We start from the raw sequence: 9158 nt of genomic DNA, 5'->3' as shown, positions 1-9158 counted from the left end.
TAAGCACAGAGGCAGGGATTGCTGCCTCAGATTGGTATGCCTGTCTCTAGCTGAAGGCACAGAAGCTCTACCAATGCTGACTAGCAAGACTGTTTTTCTTCGGGATGAAATTCTCTGGTTGCATTTTTAATATTAATAATTTGTAAGAATTCAATTTGGTTATGTTTATATGGGAAAATTGGACCTTCGTAATAAAGGAAGAAAATTTGATGAATTATTCAGTGCTTTTCTCTCTCTTAACTTCTGTAGTTCAACAGAGCTATAAATAAAGACATTTATGTATATATATACATATTTGGAAAAAGTCTTTAGGACAAGGCAGAAACAGTGCTTCTTTGTTGCTTTTTTGCACTGCAGTTCAATCTTGCTGCTATGATACCTTTTCTGAATGGATTGCATCAGTCTAAAAGAATAAATTGTCAGATATGCCAAAGGAAAAAAATCAGAATAAAGTAAAAAATAATGTCTTCAGATTTGGACCCTTCATTATTCTAAATCTTGCATTTTTCAGAAAGCATTCTGATCTTACTGCTGTCTACCAAAAATAGCAGCATTAAAATCAGCAGCACTCAAAGACAAGTTAGAGGGTCATTGCAAAGATTTTAAGGTACAAAATACCCTGTACTCACAGAATCAAAGAATCGTTGAATGGATCAGGTTGGAAGGGACCTTAGAGATCGTCCAGCTCCAACCCTCCTGCCATGGGCAGGGACAGCTTCCACTGGGCCAGGCTGCTCAGAGCCCATCCAACCCTGAATGCTTCCAGGGATGGGCACATATAAAAGTGCCTAGCCAGTCACAGTAGGCTGATTCTTTGTTAATAAGACTTAACAATTGTGCCTCTTTTATATATCTGTGAGGTCTTATTAACAGTAAGAGGTATATGTACTTTCAAATGTATTAATTCCCCTTTGTTCTTGCTTTGTACTGCTGTTGGGTAGGAAAACAGGACACTTGGGAATTAGGTGTAGCATGGTTTGATAGAGCTGCATTTTGTGCATCTTTCAACCAGGAAAGGTCAGGGAAGAGGTTCCTGTGCTCTGTGCCATGCGCCTGTTGCATGACCACACCACTGCCTCCTTTGTCAGAATTTAGTGTAACAGGTCCTTGTGCAATTTGATGAGGGATTGAAAGCAAAGCAAGAAAAAACACACAGAAGAGATAAAGACTTCACGGTGCCTTGATCATACATTTTCTTCCCCTGTTCCATTCATTTTTTGCACTGCTTGTATCAATACCCCAAATTGCATCAATATTCAAGAAAGGATTAGTCCCAAATTCAACAAGCTAATATAAAATTAGAAGACCCAATATAAACTGGATGCCATTTTTTTCCTGTCCTGTGACAGGAGAAAGGAGTCAGTATTTAAAATGTGTGTAAATGGACCAAGGTCACTCTATGCAGTTAACACTTGTTAAAACTCAGCCCCTGGCTCAGTGTAATATTGGATGATGGACTGTTCAGATTTGAGCATGCAAACAGAAGCTTGCTTGCAGAAGTGAAAGTGGAAGATTGATGGTACAGGACTGACTGAGCACAAGCAAGAGGAAAAAACCTGCTTCTTGCACAGTTCCTATTTTCCTGATACTTGGTTTCTTTTTAATTTTTTCTTTCTTTCCCTTTGCAATGTACAAGCTGCAACATAATGGGATACTCAGGTGGACAAAGGATGCAGGTCTTACAGTTCACTAGACTTAATAGTTTTCAGTTAAAAATGAAAGGAGATCACTATTGTACATATATCTCTATTTGCTACTGCAAGTCTTTTTCTGGTTGTTGGCACATTTTTTCAAGCACTTGTGTAATAATGTATTAGAGAGGTATGAAGGGTAGATATAGGTAAGCATTAATTCATTAATTCAGACCACTAATTACAGTGTAAAATTTGTATTGAAGTTGATGTATAAAATACACTTTCTGTATAATTTTTTCCCCTGATATATAAACTACATAAAATTATAATTTTTAACAATAAAGAACCCATGTAGGTCATGAGATGTTAGATCTCCTTCCTTCCCTGGCAATGTCTTTTATTTCTGAGCAACATGGCAGTAACATGAGACCACAAGAGTCTTTATAAAACGTGGGCTTTAGTAAACAAAAAAAAGATTATGAATTTTCTGATCAATGCTGTTGGAGGTTGTTTTTTGCATGGATATTGTATTACAAATGATAACCTACAGAATAAGTTAACAAAGGCATGTCTGCTCATTTCCAGCTGATGGTGTCAAAAATAACTTTCAGTGGCAGCATTTTGAATTGTTAATTGTACTGTTGTTTTATGCTGAATTTCTTGACCTAAATATTTATGAGTAATTTGGTTCTACAATACTCTACATTAGTGCCCTGCAATATGATCATGTAAGCAATAGTAACTATGATTATTCACGTGCTCCTAGAGACAGTGGTAATGCTGGGGAGTGGAAAGTCTGTGCCTCTGGATCCTGGAGGTTTCTCTCTTGCTCATTTTCTGTGTCACTCTCTCTGCAGATCAAACATTCCCTGAAGTGTGGTAGAAGGCAGGAAGAATGACACTTGCTAATTTGAATTTCAGAAAGCGCCTAAACTTCATTCTGATCTCCAGGTAAGTGTCTGTGAGCCTCTTGCCTTTGACACTTGTTAAAACTTAATCACATACTTTTTTTGGTGCCAAGCTATCTTATGCAAACCAAAGAGAGAAGCATGAGTGAGCATGTGCTGGTGTTTGTGGGGGAGGGAATACTTCATTTGTTTGTTCAGATGATATGAAGTGAAAACATTACTCTGGAAAACATGAGATCAGTTTATAAAAAAAGAGGAGAGATTAAGTCACAAACTGAAAAACTTAAACTACAGGTGATCTGATACAGTTGCTCTATGCAAGATCTCAAGAAGGAAACATCTGGGAACATGTAAATTACTAATTTAGATCGAGCATTATTTTCATATATTAATTCTCTTCATCTTCCCCCAAACTGCTTTTTAAAAATACCCTCAGGCATGTCATGGGCTATATCAAAGTCTGTTCTTAAACTGTAGCCATCAAAAATAAAGGAGAAGGAAAAGAATGAACATTTAATGTCAGTGCTAACTACATGGTTTCTCTCTCTGAAGATCTGGATAGCTATAGAGAAGTTTGCAATGTGTTATCTATACTGCAAAACTCAGTATTAACAGCCTAAAGGGTGTGTGTGTGTGTACAATGGCCAGTGACTCAAAATGAAGACTTCTTTAGATCCCTCATCATCACTGTTAGACTGAGGACTGCAAAATATTTTCTGTCCTTTCACCTATATTTAGAAAAGAATTAATTTCAGTCAGGACTGGGTTGCATCCTTTGCGAGCATTTGAGCCATGGTTATGGGAGATCTGTTGCATGATTTTACTCAAATATTGCTTATGCCTGAAGTCCTATGCTGAGCTAACCACCCATGTCGGTGCTGATGCAAGATTGACTCACTGTCCACTTTAGATATCAGACTAAGATGTGATTTCATGCACCAAAAGTTGGGACCCTAATGTTAGTGTTAGTGTTCCTCTCCTCTAGAGTCACTGGAAAGGGGTGGGCACATCTGAAGGATGACTTTTGCAAACTCTAAAGGGGGATGCCGTGAGTACAACCCATTGTGACTTGCAGACTAAATGTCAGTTTTGTGGTGTGTTTAGCAATAGCAAAGTCAGCTGGCATATTTTATGCTTGTGTAAGAATGGCTTAATGAATGGAAGGAAAAACATTCCCAGGGTTCTTGGCAGGGATACTACATGGGAAGTTGGGCATGGTTGCAGTCAGCATTGTGCATGTGATTGGTAAGGTGGGAAACCAGACCTTTAAATGCTGTGTCATCCAGGTACTGGAGATCTCGTGTGACACTGCAGAACAAAGCAGGGGCGTGTGATACCTTAAACATATCTTCCATCAAATGGCTACATGCAGCAGCCCTGCTGCAGCCTGTGTAGTTTCTGGAACAGGATGGTATATGAGCACGTAGCAGTTTTGAACTGTGTGAAATATTGCTGACAGTCAGAGTGACCTTGTCTAGGATGTCCAAACGCAAGGAGGGTACAAACGAGGATAGCTTGTTCTCCATTCTTGGTGGGCAGGGAAGAAAAATGTGCTTAAACTGTAGCAGAGAAGAGTCTAGTGAGACATAAGCCTTTCTGAGCAGCACTGAAAGAGGCTGCCTACAGGCTGTGAAATTGTTTTCCTCAAGAATCTCTAACTTGGAAAAATGCATCTGTGGTGTGTGCCATGTGGGGCTGAGCACTGCTGGGCCTGTGGTGAGGGCTGGCAGGGAGATGATGGTATCAACAGGTGAGATTTGGGCTGCAGTGAACACCTGGGAGATGGTTTGATAAAAAGTGCAGCTTTGGCTGGGTTTTTCTAAGGCTGACACCAAGATTCCTCTGTATTAATGGTCTCAGCCTTCCCTGACATAGAGACTTGCTTTATTAGCAGGGAGGAGTGAGGCAGATTTTGTCAGCAGAGCAAACCAGGAGTTGTGCTCACTGCCAGATATTCAGAGAGTCATCAGGAAGGGTTTGTTTACCAGAACACTTTTCTTCAGCAATTTCCCACCTCAGAATGAAGCATGATGGTTTTCACATGTGTTGGGAGCACTATTTATAGCTGAGCAGCAAGAACTGAGTTTGCAGCAGAACTGACACAGTCATTTGATGCAATGTATGATTTCTCCCCAACTCCAGACATAGTAAAAAACAATCTGCAATATACATTTTATCTAGAAGCACAGTTAATCACAGTGATTAATTCTCATGATCTCTTAGCCTGTTATTAAGGTGTAGAAATATTGCTTGACAGATAATGGGTTAAGGAAGAACAATTCTGAATCACTGTTTTACCTACTGTGGACACATCACTTTACCTCTTTGTGCTTGGTGAAATCACTAGGGATTATTCCATCTTTCTGAAAAAGCTGAATAAAGATAGATTCAGGTCAGGATATTTTGGACATAATAATGTGATCCATACTGTGCAATATCACTGTCTTTTCCTAATGGCTCATAATGTGCATTTTTAATATTTTTGAGAATATATTTTTTACTATTTTTCAATATATCAATGCATACATAACATTTTCTATTATTCCTAAAAAGCACAGGCTTGTTCTTGATGTAAAACTGGGCCTGAAGGAACTTATGGCGTAAATGTGTCTTGTCACTGGAGAAAGGCTGTGCCTGTGAACTGCAAGCTGGCAATGGATAGTGTGGAGCTACTTGGATGGAGCTTGGTAAGGATGTAACACCTCCCATTTGATCTGCTGGATATGTGTCCAGTGTCCAAATAAAGGAAAATCCAGGCTCATTCCCTATTATCATAGGTCACCAATCACATCACATTGTGATCCATGGATCAAAACTGAGGCCAAGAAGGTAGGAGGACAGGTTAGAACCTCTCTTTCCTGTGCCCTGCTTATCCAGGTTTCTCTCTCCCCTGTGGCACACAGTGCCTGCACCCCAGTGGGCAGCAGTGACTGTTTTGACAGGGCACTATGCAGGGACAGCAGGAGGAGGAGGAGGAGGATGCCCAGCAACTTGCTTGCAGCATATCATGCAAGCACTAACTGTAGCTTTGCCCTCAAGGATCTTGCTGAACAAGCCTTTATTTGTACAGGATGTTGTAATTGTGGTTCACAAACAGGGTGGCTGAGATGGTGTGACAGCTGAACCACAAGGCCCGGTGCCTTGTGACTCTGTTGAAGGTGTCATTGAGACAAAGTGCCCTGACTGCCCATGCTCCCAGACCTTGCAGCAGCCTCTGAGGGGCACCAAGAATCCCCTGTGAGGGGTGGATGCACCCCTGGCTGTCTCAGGAGTGCCCTGTAGGAGCAAGGGCTGCTGTTCCAGGGACTCGTGCACAGGGCTGCAGCCACCTTCAGGCTTGCAGACCCGTGGTAGCTGAGCTGGCAGTGGTGGCATCTCCACAGTTTGCCTAATAAAGGGCCCTTGTGCTAATGAGCATCTCTGTGCCGTCTTATCCTTACTCCACAGCCTTTATTTGCAAGCTCAGACAATGTCAACACTTGGGAAACTGTGGGGAGGGCTGACCCTGTGGGGCTGGCACCTGGCTGTGACTTTCTCCTCTCTTTGCCAGCCATTTTCTGAGGCCCGGTGCCTTATGTAGGATTGCATGGTGAGCTCATAACATCTACACAATGTGGAAAATGGGAGGATGAATGATGGGTGACTTATTGCACACCACAGAACCTGTGTCCCAGGATTTTCTCTGTGCATACTTGTGGGAAGTATAGCTATAAGATGCTGGGAATGACTCAAGCACTTTCAGTGTGCAGGCACACAAGGTATTCTGGATGCTCTCAGGAGTTTTCTGTCTGAGAGTTGTCTAAGCACTCCCTAAAAAGTAAGAGTTCTGTTTTAATCTCAGTGGCAGAATACAAAATTCAGATCAAATCCAACTCTGTCCTTAAGCTGCTTACAGACAGCACACTAAACTTTCCTGAGTTGAATGGGACACATGAAATATGAGACCAAGTCTGAGTTTTCCATGTTGAAGCAGGATCTAGTCAGGAAAAGAACCCAACATTGTAATAGGAAATAGTTACTTGACTAAGGGGGTGTGGTATGTATCTGTGAAGGTTTCAGACTGCGCAGGCCGTGTTTCAGCAGGAAGGCTCCAGGTATGCATTTTCCATGTCAGCAGGCATGTGCTTCCTAAATCCATCTGCCCATCTGAGCAAAACCTGCCCTCACAGCCTGAAGGTCCTCTAAACATATCTTGTGTATCGCAGGATGTATAAAGGGTTTGAGTGGAATGTTCATGAATGGATAAAAACCAGACAAACTATACGAAAAAAAATGTTGAAAGGAAAGGAAATGGCTTTCTGAAGGATGAGGAAGACGAGCAACAAAGAGATTGTCCAACAACATGAGAGATTCTGAGGCAGCTCTAAAACTCCAACACAATTATTCCTGGAGTTTGTCATTTTAGCTGCTTTGACATGTAGTCCAATAACTGGGAATAATGATCAGAGCAGCAGTAGGTTGTGGTTTTGTATAGCTTTCCAAAAGTTTTCTCATTCTTTTCAGAAAGTATGTATATTTGTTTTTAAAAATAACTTTAAAGCCTTTCAAACACTATTTTTGATGACGCTGATTTTTGGGAAATCTTGCTGATGAAGTAAAGAAACTTTCTGAAACAATCTTTTCTCATAGTGCCATATTTTATGAGGAGTTCCTAGTAGCTCACTTTTACTAGAAAATATATCCATACATAGATTTGTTCTAAATACGAGGATCTATACTGGCAAGTGGGATCTTGTGAACACTTTTTTTAGTATATATTTACCATTTTGAGTAAAGTTGTCTGAAAGACCTGTGAGTTTTATGAGCGCACAGCAACAGGGACATTTGCTGCTTTTAGCAGCAGCTGTTCTTTGCTATTCCCTGTTAATTTTTAAGACTAGGAAATGTGTTTTATGAAAAAGAAGAACTTTCAGATGTAGTGAGGGTAAACTCAGCACGCTGCCTTCTCACCATTCTTGGACTTGCTCCTCTCCAGCTTTGTGTGCAGAATTTCCCTTGGCTTCAGTGGTGCTTTTCCACCCAGATGGAGAAGTCTGTTTAACAGTTCACGTGTGCTATTAAAGCACTATAAAGAGCTGGAAATGGAACATGTCACAGGCTTAATTAAACATTCACATGTTATTTCTCTCAGAACCATTAATCTAAGAGGGGACAAAGGCTTGGAGGCTAAAACAAAGTGGAGAATATTTGAATCCAGTTATGTCAGACAGGATGGGGACCACCTTCCCTCTTAATGGCCCAAGGTGTCATTTTCATTATTTCATCTGTCCGAGAAATTTAGAGGCGTGTCATTGAGACTGCTTACAGGATTTGCCTCTGTATGGTATACTGATACATACATCAAACTTTTAGGTTACTTGATAATCATGCTTGTTGATGTAAATATTATCCACAGTATTATATAAATAATGACCGATTGAAAAATTTGGAGTGGGAAAGAAAGTGACAAGAATCAATATTTCTGAAATAATGGACATGTCAGATCTACAGGATAGAGAAATTGATTTCATTTTATTTACTTTTTAATATGGAGAAACTGACAACTGTTGAGCATGCAGTAACCTTAGAAGCCAGTGCAATATGGACTACTCACAAAGGCATTAAATTTTGTGGGTGTAATTAATAACTAAACTTTAGTCTTTTTGGATCAATTAAATATTTGGACAGAAAGCAGTGGTCTACTGTGAAAAATCCGTGAGAAATCTGTATATCTGTATATCTCCAGTTTCAATTCCTCTGCTGTAGTCATTAGCATGCTGCCTAGTTAAAGAGAATTTGATTCCTTGTTTAAGGCATTCATTTTACTTTAATTTTTGATATTCAGCTGACATTATAGTGCTCTTAGATGTGTGTTTAACACCACAATCTATACTACGAGCAAGGCTAGAAAGTGGTGTACTGCTTGATAATAATACTTTTTGTGCAATATTTATGAGATCAAGTAAATCAAAAGTGTTCTCCAAAAGAGGAACGATACAGAAAACCACTCCTCACTGTTGCTTGGCTTGCTCCTCCTTAAAATTTCTAGCAATCAGGAAAAATCTCCATAGGTCTATTACTCATTGCTTAGTTGGCCTTTCACACTGTATTATTTCTCTCACCTCTAACCTAATTCTCCCTTATTGCAATCTTTTCTGTTTTTCAGAGATTATTGAAAACAATTCATTGCCTGCTCCCACAAAACATCTCTCTGAAAATCTGAGAACATCTATTGAACCTTCTCCTAGTCTTTCCCCTTCTGGATTAAGCTTTGCAAGTTCAGTTCTTGCAAAGTCTTATGCTAGAAAAGTTTTTTTATGTTCATTCTTATTTCAGGTTCTGGGACTTCCTCCAGCTGGTTCATGTATTGTATTGACATGTGATAACCTGCAGTGGTCACAGGGATCCAGGTAAAGAATTATGAGCTCTGAGTAGAAAGGAATATTTTGTGTGTTTAACATAAAATGTACTCCTTTTATATAACACAACATGATTGCTTCGTAGGCAATCGTACAATTTTATTGCTTGTTTGTGATCCATTCTAATTGCCAGATTCTTTTTCACACTGTGTTTGGTTAGTCATTCTCCTTTTTATATTTGTGCAGGTAATTTTACTCGTATAGGCACACGTGAATTC

At 39.9% G+C, this 9158-nt stretch overlaps 1 long non-coding RNA gene across 1 annotated transcript in view; it reads left to right on the top strand.

The window, feature by feature from the left end:
- Positions 1-2488: 2488 nt before the first annotated feature.
- The window catches only part of LOC131576197 (uncharacterized), a 40857-nt gene continuing 34187 nt past the window's right edge, over positions 2489-9158 (top strand). The window contains exons 1-2 of the long non-coding RNA XR_009276934.1: positions 2489-2585; positions 8858-8931. This is a non-coding gene — a long non-coding RNA (uncharacterized LOC131576197). The remainder of the gene's footprint in view (positions 2586-8857; positions 8932-9158) is intronic.

This window comes from Poecile atricapillus, chromosome 2 (assembly GCF_030490865.1).
Source record: "Poecile atricapillus isolate bPoeAtr1 chromosome 2, bPoeAtr1.hap1, whole genome shotgun sequence".
NCBI lineage: Eukaryota > Metazoa > Chordata > Aves > Passeriformes > Paridae > Poecile > Poecile atricapillus.
The sequence above is the reverse complement of the archived record's forward strand: the minus strand, read 5'-3'. Positions and strand labels throughout refer to the sequence as shown.